Raw genomic sequence first — 13,913 nt, 5'->3', positions numbered from 1 at the left:
TAGGTGGGATATCAGAAGCCGATTCCACGAGGGTAGAAGAGGCCTCGGCAGGAGGAAGGTTTTCGGCTGAAGGAGGAACCGCTTGCTCGGTTTCAGCCGAAACCGAGACACTCGCGGTTATTTAACCGCGGTTTCGGCCGAAACCGCGGACCGCGAGTGTCGGTCCTTTTCCTTGCGTTTTTCGATATTTGCAAAGTCGGAGGATCCGACGGCATAATATAAGCAAAATCGGAGCCGAAAAACTCCTCAGCAAACTCCGACCGACGCCTAAGCGCCGCCGTTAAAAGAAGCACAGGCTAGACAAGCTGCGACGTCGTGGTCTGGGCCTAGACAAGGTAAGCAGTAAGAGTGGAAATCTTTATGAGGTATTTGTTTCCCACAAGTTAAACAGTTATTCACTTTTTCTGACATCGGCTGAGGCAAGAAAGAGTCCCCAACGGGGTACTTAGCTTTTTAGAAGTCTTCGAAGTAGTTTTCGGTAGTAGTAATCTCTGGTTCTGACCGACCGGCACTTGCGAACAGCTTCTGCTTCGGGTGCCACGCGGCAAGAAAGACTGAGGAAAATGGCATCGGCTGATGCCTTTATACCCGAATAACTGCAGCTATGACGTCGGGTGAAGTGCGACACCAGCCGAGGCCAGACCCAGACTTTGGAATCCGGCCGACCGAAGGGCTGCCTGACGACAGGACAACCCATTTGTAAGGACTGCAGATGCATCCTTGAAGGACATCACTGTACAAACACAAAAACCTTTCAGCTATAAGCAAATACATCAGTAAGGCATATCAAAGATTTAGCCAGTAGATCAGAGGGGTTGGAGGGAGGGTAACCTGAACTGCAGCAGGGTGAACACTCGAACATCTACATTTATGGTAAGTACAAAACTGTACTATGTTCATTGTGTTACCCTGCTGCAGTCATCACACTTGGGTTGAGTCCCAAAGCTAAGGTAGGGTGGTGGCATTATATAGGGTTAGAGGAGGCAATGAGGCCCTGCAGAACTGCAGTGGCGAAGCCTGCCCTGGACTTAGAATAAAGAGGTAAGTGATAGTGTTTGGTGAAGGTGTGTACAGAACTCCAAATTGCAGCTTCTAAAATTTCCTTGGTAGGAACCCCCCTGAGAAAGGCTGTAGAGGTAGCTGTTGCCCTGGTAGAGTGGGATCTAATGGTAGGAGGAACTGGTTTCCCATGATGGGTATAGCAGAATCGTATGCAGTGGCCTATCCATTTTGAAATGGTTTGCTTGGATATGGCCCTCCCTTGAGAAGCTTTACCATAGGAAACAAAGAGCTGGTCAGTTTTTCTGAAAGCCTTAGTTTTATCCAAGTAATATCGAAGCTGCCTGTGAATGTCCAAGGAATGCAGGAGTCTCTCACCTTTGTTCTGTGGAAAGGGGTAGAAAGTGGGTAGATGGATGGTTTGATTTAAAGCTACACTGGAAACCACCTTAGGCATGAAGGAAGTATTAGTTCGTAGAGAAACTCTGTCTTGATGAAAAATGAGGAAAGGTTCCACTGCCATAAGTGCCTGTAATTCTGAAACTCTCCTAGCAGAAGTTATTGCCAGGAGCAGGGCAGTCTTCCAAGATAGGAACTGAAGGTCTGCAGAAAAAGCTGGTTCAAAGGGAGGTAGCGTTAGTTTTTCCAGAACAAAGTTGAGGTCCCATGTTGGTGTAGGAGCTCTTCTTGGTGGTCTAATGTTTTTGCCCCTCTGAGGAACTGCCTTAGGAGTGGGTTTGAAAATAAAGGTGGATTTGTGTCGGTGAGCTGAAATAACTGAAGCATGGATTTTAATTGAGGAGAAGGAAAGTCCTTTATGCAACATCTCAGCTAAATACTGCAGAATGTGAGGCATATGAGGCTGAGTTGTGTCTTGGCCTTTAGCTTGGTTCCAAGCAGAAAACCTTTTCCATTTGTCCGAGTAAGCCTTCCTGGTGCTTGGCCTCCTGGCTTCTAGAATAACATCCAGTACTGCTTGTGAAAGAGGGGCTGGTTGGCTGCTTAATTGATTTGCCATGCAGCCAGGTTTAAGGTTTTGATCTGGCTGTGTAGAATCTGCTTGTCTTGCTGCGTGAGCAAATGAGGTATTTGAGGCAATATCCATGGTGGGCTGTGAGCCATATTCTTCAATAGCGGGTACCAGTGCTGGCGTGGCCAGTCTGGGGCTATGCGAATCATTCGAGGTTTCTCCTTTTTGACCTTCAAAAGAACCTTTGTGAGAAGAGGTAATGGAGGAAAGGCATATGCTGTCAGGTTTTTCCAACTGAAGGAGAGAGCGTCCACTTTCCAAGCTTGATGGTGGAATGTCCTTGTACAAAATTTTGTCAGCTGGTAGTTTTGAAGACTGGCAAACAGGTTTATATTTGATAAGCCCCATCTTTGAGTTATCATTGCAAATATTTGTGGGTCTAGCTTCCACTCGTGGGGATCTTTGATGTTTCTGCTTAGGTCGTCTGCCAATGTGTTTTTCTGTCCTGGCAGGAAGTGAGCTTGTAACTGGACTTGGTAGGCCAGAGCTGTGTTCCATAAGATTATTGCCTGCCTGCAAAGAGGGTAGGAATGTGTGCCCCCTTGTTTGTTTATGTACCACATTACTGTGGTGTTGTCCGTCTTTATTGCCAGTTGTCCAGGCTGTAGTAGATCCTTGAAGGCTGTCAGAGCTTTCTGTACAGCTAGCATCCCTTTTTGGTTTATGTGCAGTTTTCTTTGTTCTGCAGTCCATAGGCCTAGAATGCATTGCCCTGCCATGTGTGCCCCCCAAGCATAGTCTGAAGCATCTGTTGTGATAGTTTGCCTGGGTGGGGGCAAGGTGAAAGGCTGACCCTTGTTGAGGTGACATGCCTGTGCCCACCATAGAAATTCCTGTTGAAGGCAGGGAATGAGAGATATCACTGTGTCCAAGCTGTGGCTGTGTTGAGACCATACGCTTTTTAGGTATCATTGTAATTTCCTCATATGCAGTTTTGCAAATGGTATTATCAGAATGCAAGATGCCATGAAGCCCAAAGCCTGCAGAATTTTTCTTGCAGTTAATTGGGTCTTTGTTGCCATTGTCTTGAAATATTGAGTCAGTTGTAATTGCTTGTCTGGTGTAAGATAAGCCTTCTGGGCCGTTGTGTCCAAGCTGGCACCCAGGAATGTCATTTTTTGTGAGGGTACTAGTTTTGACTTCTTTTCGTTTACTGTGTACCCCACACAATTTAGTAGATGCTTCACAAAAGCCAGATGTTGTAAGAGAATGTCTTTTCTTTCTGCTTGGATGAGGCAGTTGTCCAGGTATGGATATATTTGAATTCCTCTTTGTCTGCAGTATGCAATTACTGGTGCCAGACATTTTGTGAATACTCTGGGCGCAGTAGATAAGCCAAAGGGCAGTTCAGAGAATTGATAATGGGTTGAACCTGCAATGAAACGGAGGTATCTTCTGCAACTTTGTCTGATAGGGACATGCAGGTATGCCTCCTTGAGGTCCAACGTTACCAGCCATGCTTCCTTGCCCAACATGGGAAGTAGCTGCTGTAGTGTTAGCATCTTGAATTTGGGAACTTGTAAGTAAGCATTTAGAATTGAAAGGTCCAGAATTGGTCTCCAAGCATTTTCTTTTCTGGGTACTAGGAAGAGTCTTCGAGTAAAATCCTTGGCCTTGCTCTTGAGTTGGTACCCTTTAAATGGCTCTCATGGCCGAGAGCTGTAATTTGTTTTTGAGCCTCTGCCCTTTGATTTTGTGGCAAGTTTGGCATTCCTCTTTTTATTGGCAAGGTGTGAAAGTGGAATCTGTATCCTCGTAAAGTTATGTCTAGGACCCATTTCTCCTTTGTGACCATGTGCCAGTTGTCTGCAAATAGTGCTAGTTTCCCCCCCAGGGGGGCTGACAAAAGAGCTTTGTTTGGCCAGCTGATGTGCAAGTCATTGAGTTTGCCTTCTGGTGGGTTGAGACCTGTCTTCTGCTCCCTTCTGGGTTGGAGTGCCCCATTGGCGAGGTTTATACTGAGCTTGTGGTTGTCCTCTGCCCCTTGGGCGCCTGTATTTACCCCTCTGAGGCCTGTCAGTGGCTGGAAAGGACCAATTTTTTGTTAGCCAGTTTCTGCTGAAGCGAGAGGGTTGTACCTGTAGGAAATCTTTGACTGTCTGCATTGATTTTGCCTTATCTTCCATTTTCTTTAAAACTTCTGCTTTAACACCAAAAAGAACATCCTGCTGTAAGGGAGCATCTAGTAGTTTTGCTTTAACAAGATCAGGCAGACTTTGTTCCTTTAACCAGGCATGCCTACGTATAACTGATCCAGTGACAGCTGCTCTGCAGGAGGCCTCCAAAGAATCAAACCCACATTGTAAGGTATGTTTGCCCACCTGCTCAGTGGCGTGCAACAAATCCTGTACTTCTTTCAATTCAGATGGTTGAGGGAGGGTGGTTATCTTTTGTTTTAACTGAGAGATCAGAAATTGCTGATACTTAAGCATATGAAATTGACCGTTTAGAGCTCTCATAGCTAAAGTGGCTGAGGTGTAAACCTTTTCCCCCCATCCATCTAGTGCTCTTGAATCCCTTTCAGTAGGTACTGGATTTTTAGCCATCGAAGCCTTAGCCCCCTTGGGACCCTGGGAGATAGTCTCTGGGTCAGCTACTGGGCTTTTGTAAAGAAATTTGTGGGAATCGGGTACTCTGTAGTATCTGTCAGGCTTGGCCGGGGCAGGAGGCAGAGAGTCAGGGTTGAAACTGGATTCTAAATAGACATCATCCACAATGTCCAAAACAGGAGGGATGGCTAGAGGTCTGTGTTGGGGGAGTAAAAGAAACTCTCTGAGCCTTTTCTTGGAATCAGAGTAATCCTGACCTTCCCAGTGAAAATGTTCCCTCATAGTGTGTAAAGTTTCCCCAAAAGAGTAATCTTCTGGAGGGGAAGCTGAGGGAATAGAGTCCTCAGCATCAGAATCTTCATAAGGAGAGAAGGAATAGTCTTGGTCCTCAGAGGAATCTGAAGAAATAGACAGTTGTTCAGAGGAAACAGATTCTTCCTCTTATCTAGGCCTTTTGTCAGGAGGAGTCTGAGAACCCCTGATAAGAGAAATCAAATCTTCAGCCATCTTGAGCATCTGTTTCTTAGGCATAGGGCCTTGAACAGGAGAATGAAGTGAAGCCTTTATCGATTTGGAAGGAGTCTTCGATTTGGAAAACGTTTTGACTGTAAGAGTCGTCGGTCTGAAAACGCCTTCAGAAGGCGATGGCGTTTCAGAAGTACCTACGTCCTTGGAAGGTAAATCGTCGGTAGGGCCTGAAGTAAAAGGCTGCGTTGGCCTAGTACATTCCGTCAAAATATCCGTAGCAGTCTCGGGTTCCTAAACTGCGGTAGTCAGAGACTGTGTCGGAGCCTCACTGATAACTGGAAAACCGGAGACCGGATCAACCGAGGCCTCGGAATCGGGCTTAGGCCTGAGCTGTCGATCCTTATCCCTGCGTTTTTTGTGCACGCAGTTGGTAGCTCCGACGGCATGTTATAATTAAATTTTCTGCCAAAAAAGTGTTGTGCGAAATCAAATCGTCTTTTAATAGTACGTTTATTAAATCTAGCACAAAAACAACAAGAAGTGACGTCGTGATCAGGGCCTAGGCAAGGTATGCAATAAGAATGAAAATCCTTATGAGGTATTTGCTTCCCACAAGAAATACAATTGTTAACTTTTTCTGACATCGGTCTGAGGCAATAAAAGTTTCCCCAACGGGGTACTTAGCTTTATAGAAGACTTCGGTCTGAAATTTGAATTCGAAAATCTCAGATCTCCGTTGCTTATTTTAAAGCTGTCTCGCTATGTTAAACTCATTTAACATAGCGAGACAGGTTTAAAAAAAAAGCAACGGAGATCGCAAGATCTCCGTTGCTTTTTACACACTGTGTCACTATGTTAAAGGAGTTTAACATAGCGAGACAGCTTTAAAAAGCAACGGAGATCTGTTTGCTTTTAAAACCTGTGTCGCTATGTTAAACTCTTTAACATAGCGAGATTAGTAGTTTATACTAACGGAAAAGTCGGCGACCGGACCTTTTTCCGTTAGTATATTGAGGGATTTACAATGGGCACGCTGGTTGGGCTGGCCAATCAGCGTGCACGTTTTAGAGGAGGTATTGTATAATAAACAATCTTCTGACTCTAAAGGAGAAATACTTTCTTTGAATTACAATATGCACCAAGCAAGATAAAATTCCTTTGATGAAATTCTCAGCAAAAGATGACATACACAGTCAAAAATGGCACAGTATTCTTTCAAAGATCTCAATTCTCCAGCTGAATGGAATTCTGAAATATCTGAAATAACTACAGATGGACTACCTATCAAATCAAGGCCTCCTACTTTTAAGTTCACCAAGCAATGTTTTTAAATAACCAAAAAGACTTCTGGATGGAAGTGAAAAACTTGTCAAGCAGTCAAAAAGCATCCAATCTTCCCAAAATTACTATAAGCAAACTCTATCCAAACCTACTGATATAGCATATCTGTTTCCCAAACAGTTCAAACTTCCAATTCACTTCTCAGCCTTTAGACATCTCAGAGATATTTCTTCTTAAAAGGATTATTTTAAAGACAACACCTCTTATCTTTCACTTTCAGAAGGTATCCATCCAGGATATGAAGTTATAGCCAACACAAATGCATAATTTGGGAGCACGTCACCTGTTGGCCTCAAAACAAAGATCCTATACACAAATAACACATTAACTGTGGTACAATTTAGGCTACTATCTTCAAGAAAAAAAATATATTAACCATTACTATCCAGTGGCAGTTCCTCTGCTCTGTGTATGCCACCCACAACAATAACCTGTCACAAACAAAGGGAACCCGCTCCTTTCCTCTTCCTAACATTCCATATTTCTGCACTAACCATTCAAAAACTACTTAAAAGAATTATCACATCTGAATTTACAACTCACGTTACTTTCTTTTGGCCTCTTTGGCTGCCATCAACATGGTTTAAAAGACCTATCACCTTAACAGCTAGCCTCTCCTCACAAATCATATTCTCCAAAATGACAAAGTCAAACTCATTTTCACTTATCTGTTAAGCTCATGACTCTGAAAGGAGCTTACTTTATACAGACTTTTGCTCACTTCATTCCAGATGATTTGGTTACACTGACTAATGATAATGTGACACCCCCAACTCCATTTAAAAAGGGGCATTAATGACAACAAAAATGTAACTGGATTTGCAGCTACATAAGTGATGTATCCGGCAAGGTCAGAATAGGAAATTAGTGCCCCCAGTCAAAACAGGTCGGACCGATGTTCCTCAGAGACCTATCCTGGGTCTAGGTGCTTTCTTCTACTTTCATCACTGCCTTCTATTAAGCTGCCACACACACCTGCCTTGTTCTATGCAGACACCATGATCTCCATGTTTTCCTGATGTATCACCAAGCCTCAGCTCAACTATGACAAGCCACCTCACAGCAACCAACTCATGAGTCTGTTAATAAATGTAAAAGAAAAAGGAAGCCATGTTTTTTGGAAATGAAAAACATCTGGCCTAGGTTATTGATGTATGCTCAATAAAGTACAGTTTTGTACCTACCATAAATGTAGATGTTCGAGTGTATACACTGCTGCAGTCATTACACTTGGGTTATCCTGCCGTCAGGCGGTCCCCTCAGTCGGCCAGAGTTCCAAAGTCTTGGTCCGGTGTCGGTTGCTGTCGCTTCTTCCATGACGTCAGTGTGCCAGGGGTAAATAAGATGCAGCCGACGCCATTTTCTTCAGTTTTTCTTGCCCCAGATGTCAGGTGCCCCCAAAAATGTAGGCAATGTAAAATGCTAATAAAACATACATAAGAAAAGCAATCAAAAATTTTCAGTTACCAGCAAATAATCCCCATAGGTAGCAAAGGGTAGAAGGTCTAGGTAAGTACCAGCAAGTAAGAGGGGAAGGAGGGAGGGTAACCTAGACCTACCATCTACATTTATGGTATGTACAAAACTGTACTATGTTCATCGATGACACTGCTGCAGTCATTACACTTGGGTAGAATCCCAAAGCTGAGGTAGGGTGGCTGGTTCTATAAGGCATTAGGGGTGGCTATAAGGCCCTGCAGCACTGCAGTGGCAAAGCCAGCTCTGGATTTAGAGTAAAGCGGCAGATGGTAATGCTTGGTGAAGGTATGTACAGAATTCCAAGTTGCTGCTTCCAAAATGTCCTTGGTAGGTACTCCTCTGAGGTAGGCAGTTGAAGTGGCTGTTGCCCTGGTAGAATGAGACCTAATGCTGTTAGGTACAGTTTTTCCATGGTGTGTATAGCAGAAACATATACAGTGCCCTATCCATTTTGAAATTGTCTGTTTTGAAATGGCTTTTCCCTGTGCTCCTGCAGCACATGCTACAAACAATTGTTCAGTTTTCCTGAAAGCTTTCGTTTTGTCCAAGCAGAAGCGTAACTGCCTGTGTATGTCCAAGGAATGCAGAAGTCTCTCCCCTTTATTCTGTGGATTTGGATAAAAAGTTGGCAAGTGAATAGTTTGGTTTAGAGCCACACTTGATACCACCTTTGGCATAAAAGTAGGGTTTGTTCTTAAAGACACCCTGTCCTGGTGGAAAATGATGAAAGGTTCCACTGCCATTAGTGCCTGTAATTCTGAAACTCTTTGTGCTGAGGTTATTGCCAGGAGCAGAGCAGTTTTCCAAGAGACATATTTTAAGTCTGCTGAGTTAGCTGGCTCAAAAGGAGGTAAAGTTCATTTTTCCAAGACGAAGTTGAGGTCCCAAGTTGGAGTTGGTGCTCTACGGGGCGGTCTTATGTTTTTAGCCCCTCTGAGGTACTGTTTTAGCAAAGGATTAGAAAAAAATGGTGGGTCTGTGTTGTAATGAGCAGAGATGGCAGAGGCGTGGATCTTAATGGATGAAAAGGAGAGGCCTTTGTCCAACATCTCAGTTAAGTATTGTAGTATCTGAGGAATATTTGGGACAAGAGGGTCAAGGCTGTGAGCCTGGTTCCAGGCACAGAATCTCTTCCATTTATCCGAATAGGCTTTCCTGGTGCTAGGCCTTCTGGCCTCCAGAATGACATCCATAACAGCTTTGGAGAGAGGCATTGCTTGCTTGACTAAGGAATCTGCCATGCAGCCAGTTCTAAAGTCTTGAGCTGGCTGTGAAGTATCTGACTGTTTTGCTGAGTCAGAAGATGTGGGATTTGAGGCAAAATCCATGGTGGACCTTGTGCTAAGTTCTTTAAGATTGGGTACCAGTGCTGGTGTGGCCAGTCTGGGGCAATCAGGATCATCTTTGGCTTTTCTTGTCTGGCTTTTATGAGTACCTTTGAAAGGAGAGGTAGTGGTGGGAAAGCATATACTTGTAGGTTTTTCCAGCTGAATGAGAGGGCATCCACTTTTCATGCTTGTGGGTGGTAAGTCCTTGTGCAGAATTTCTGTAGCTGGCAATTCATTGGGGATGCAAACAGATCTATGTCCGAGCTCCACCATTTTTGTGTTATCATTCTGAATATTTGTGGAAGTAATTTCCACTCGTGCGGATCCATGATGTTTCTGCTTAAGTCGTTTGCCACTGTGTTTTTCTCTCCTGGCAGGAATTGTGCTTGCAGATGACCTTGATAGGTTAGAGCTGTGCTCCACAAGGTCATGGCTTGCCTGCAGAGGGGATATGAATGAGTGCCCCCTTGCTTGTTTATGTACCACATAACTGTGGTGTTGTCTGTCTTTAGTAGTAGTTGTCCTGGATGCAGAAGGTCCATGAAAGCTATAAGGGCATTTTGTACAGCTAGCATCTCTTTTTGATTGATGTGAAGATGCCTTTGTTCTGCGGGCCACTTGCACTGAATACATTTTCCTGCCATGTGTGCTCCCCAGGCGTAATCCGAAGCATCTGTTGCCAGTGTTTGCCTGGCTGTGTGTTGAGTGAAAGGCTGTCCCTTGTTGAGGTGACAGGCTTGAGCCCACCATCCTGTTGAAGGCACGGAATAAGTGGTATTACTGTTTCCAAACTGTGACAGTGTTGAGACCAGACACTCTTTAGCTACCACTGTAGCTTCCTCATATGCAGTCTGGCATATGGAATTAGTAGTATGCAAGATGCCATGTAAACCAAGGCCTGCAGAATTTTTCTTGCAGGGAGTTGGGTCTTTGTTGCCATCAATTGGAAATATTGAGTCAGTTGTCCTTGCTTGTCTGGCGTGAGATAAGCCATCTGGGCCGTTGTATTTAAGCTGGCACCCAGGAATATTATCTCGTGTGAGGGCACTAGTTTTGACTTCTTTTCGTTTACTGTGTACCCTAGGCAAATTAGCAATCTTTTTACAAACGCCAGATGCTTTAGAAGAATGTCTTTGCTCTCTGCTTGAATAAGGCAATCGTCCAAGTATGGGTAAATTTGAATTCCTGTCTGCAAAATGCAATTACTGGTGCCAGGCATTTTGTAAAGACCCTGGGCGCAGTAGATAAGCCAAAGGGCAGTGCAGAGAATTGGTAATGTATTGAACCTGCTAAGAATCTGAGGTATCTTCTGCAATTTTGTCTGATAGGGACATGCAGGTATGCCTCCTTAAGGTCCAAAGTTACGAGCCAAGCTTTCTTGCTCAGCATGGGAAGAAGCTGCTGTAGTGTCAACATTTTGAATTTTGGAACATCCAGGTAAGTATTTGGAGAAGAAAGATCCAGAATGGGCCTCCAGGCTTTGCCGTTTCTGGGAACCAGAAAGAGTCTTGAGTAAAATCCTTGTCCTTGCTCCTGTGTTGGTACCTTTTGAATAGCTCTCATGTCCATGAGTGCTGTAATTTGTCTTTGAGCCTCTGCCCATTGATTTGGTGGCAGATTTGGCATTCCTTTTAACCTTGGCAGAATGTGAAAGTGGAACCTGTAACCTTGAGATACAATATTGAGAAACCATTTGTCTTTAGTGATCATATGCCAATTGTGACAGAAAAGTGCCAGTTTTCCCCCTAAGGGGGCTGCCAAGAGAGAAGTGCTTGGCAGCTGTAGTGGGAAGTCATTGGGGCTATTTTTTATAAGGTTTGAGGCATGTCTTCCCCTTCTTTCTGGGTTGAAGCACCCCATTGTCAATGCCTGTAAGAACCTTGTGGTTGACCTCTGCCTCTTGGACGTCTGTATCTGCCCCTTTGAGGTCTGTCTGAAACTGGAAAGGACCAATTCTTTGTTGGCCAATTTCTGCTAAATCGAGGAGGCTGAACCTGTAAGAAATCCTTCACCGTTTGCATAGATTTTGCCTTATCCTCCATTTTCTTTAATACCTCTTCTGCCTTAACTCCAAATAAAACATCCTGCTGCAAAGGTGCATCCAGTAATTTTGCTTTAACATGATCTGGTAAAGTCTGCTCTTTTAACCAAGCATGTCTTCTAATGACATACCCTGTAACTGCTGCTCTACAGGAGGCCTCTAATGAATCAAAACCAGATTGCAAAGTATGTTTTCCCACTTGTTCAGCTGCATGCAATAAATCCTGCATTTCCTTATAGTTAGGAAAATCTGAATTTGGAAGCATTTTTGTTTCAACTGAGACATCAAATATTGCTGATATTTAAGCATGTGAAACTGGCAATTTAAGGCCCTCATTGCTAAAGTTGCAGATGTATATACTTTCTTCCCCCATCTGTCTAATGCTCTGGAATCTCTGTCAAAGGGGACTGGATTTTTTGCTGTAGAGGCCTTTACCCCTTTGGAACCCTGGGAAATAGTTTCAGGGTCAGCAAGAGGGCTTTTATAAAGAAATTTGTGAGAGTCAGGGACTCTGTAGTATCTGTCTGCCTTAACTGAAGCAGGAGGTAAAGAATCAGGATTTAAACTGGATTCAGAATACACATCATCCACAATATCTAACACTGGCGGAATAGCAAGGGGCCTGTGTTGAGGTAATAAAAGAAAATCTCTCAGCCTTTTCTTGCATTCTAAATAATTCTGGCCCTCCCAATAGAAATGCTCCCTCATGGTATGTAAGGTTTCCCCAAAGGAGTAGTCCTCTAGTGGAGAGGCTGAAGGAATTGATTCCTCAGCATCAGAATCCTCATAAGGGGGGTAAAGAGTATCCTTGGTCTGAGGATGAATCTGAAGAGATGGACACCTGGTCGGATGAGTCATAGTCTGCATCCTGTCTAGGCTTTTTATCAGAAGGAGGGTGGGACCCCCAGATCAGAGTAATTAAGTCTTCGGCCATTTTGAGTATCTGTTTCTTAGGCATGGAGGCCTGTCCTGGTGGATGTTGAAGTTGTTTCTTTGTTTTTAAAGGGGTTTTAGACTTAGCAGAAGATTTAATGGTTAACTGAGTAGGTCTGAAAACACCCTCTGAAGCTGCGGGTTGTTCAGCTACTCTCGATCCCTCTGAAGGGTTAGTCTCGGTAGGCCGTAAATCTGGTGTATCCAAAGGCCCAGCCATCTCCACATGGGAGTCAGAGGTGGCCTGTGGTTCCAAAGAAGCGGTCGTCAGGGGCTGCGAAGGCGCCTCGCTGAAAACCAGAGAACCGGCAACTGGCCTAGAAGAGGCTTCGTCGTCAGTTTTGGGCCTCGGATGCCTGTCCTTGTCTTTGCGCTTTTGTGTATCCCGGTCGTCGGTTGTTCCGACGGCATGGTGTAATTGAATTTTCTGCCAAAATAATGTCAGGCAAAATCAAACAGACATTTAATAGTGCACTTGTTAAACCAGCACAAAACCGACAACCTGTGATGTCGTGGTCTGGGCCTAGGCATGGGATACAATAAAAATGGAAATCCTTATGAGATATTTGCTTCCCACAAGAAATACAATTATTAACTTTTACTGACATCGGTCTGAGGCAAGAAAAAGTTTCCCCAATGTGGTACTTAGCTTTGTAGAAGACCGGTTCTGGATTCGGAAAGAAAATCTCAGGAGTCGGCCGACCGGCACTTGCGAACTGCTTTTGCTTCGGGCACCGAGCGGCAAGAAAGACTGAAGAAAATGGCATTGGCTGCATCTTATATACCCCTGGCGCACTGACGTTAGTGAAGAAGCGACAGCAACCGACGCCAGACCAAGACTTTGGAACTCTGGCCAACTGAGGGACTGCCTGACAGTAGGATAACCAAGTGTAATGACTGCAGCAGTGTAACACGATGAACATCCACCACTCACCAGGGGAAGAAGATTGATCAGTACAAAAATGTAACTATATCAGATTCTGGCTTGATCAACAACACACCTTTTCCACATCTTAACAGTGTATTACCTAAACTTAGGTATCTGCTATATACCACAAAATATTACATCTAGTTAGCGCTGAAGTAAAATCTACAATGCAAAAGAAATGTTAATTCCAACCTTAATGTTTATGGACTCCTACTAGTGATGGCAGAGTTCACTAACTGTCAAAAGATACAAGCACTTTTACACCAGTAAAATCAGGTCTGCAGACATATGTCCATGTATCAATCACAAAACTTCCTATGGCAAAACTATTGTCAATTCCTCAATGAGACAGCAAAGATGCCTCTTCATTATTGTATACATATTTTTAGGAAATACAATCCATTTCTTGGCTATGTCTTCAAGGAAAAAAATATATTCACCATCTCCAGCCCTCACTGCCCATTCCACTTACTTCCATCCAAACTACTCCTGAGAATGCTTTACAAGTTCGCTTTTCGGTATCTCAAAATACAGAACATCCTTCAACTAAGTATCAAATCCCTACCAACATCTCCTTGGAGGCTGTTTAACTACCCTCTGACAATTAACTAACCTCTGACAAATGCTGTATGTGGATGTCAGTTCCACTGTGTGGATGGATAAAGCCCAGCTCTGTCCCACATGACACTGTTCAGTTAGTAGTTCTACATCACAAAGAGCAAAGTATAGTAGGGGCTATGTCTGTTCACCCCTCTTACGAGGAAGGGACGCAGCAAGCATCCAGCAATGCACACCTCCATACAAGATCCATAGTGTA

General features: G+C 44.0%; 1 protein-coding gene across 3 annotated transcripts in view; it reads right to left on the bottom strand.

Moving 5' to 3' along the window:
• Positions 1–13,913, bottom strand: part of HEATR5B (HEAT repeat containing 5B) — a 2,176,461-nt gene that overhangs the window by 1,338,650 nt on the left and 823,898 nt on the right. The gene's annotated exons all lie outside the window — the stretch shown is intronic.

Source organism: Protopterus annectens, chromosome 1.part2 (genome assembly GCF_019279795.1).
Source record: "Protopterus annectens isolate FY-2018-M chromosome 1.part2, PAN1.0, whole genome shotgun sequence".
Classification (NCBI taxonomy): Eukaryota; Metazoa; Chordata; order Ceratodontiformes; family Protopteridae; genus Protopterus; species Protopterus annectens.
This window is presented reverse-complemented; position numbering and strand designations above follow the sequence as displayed.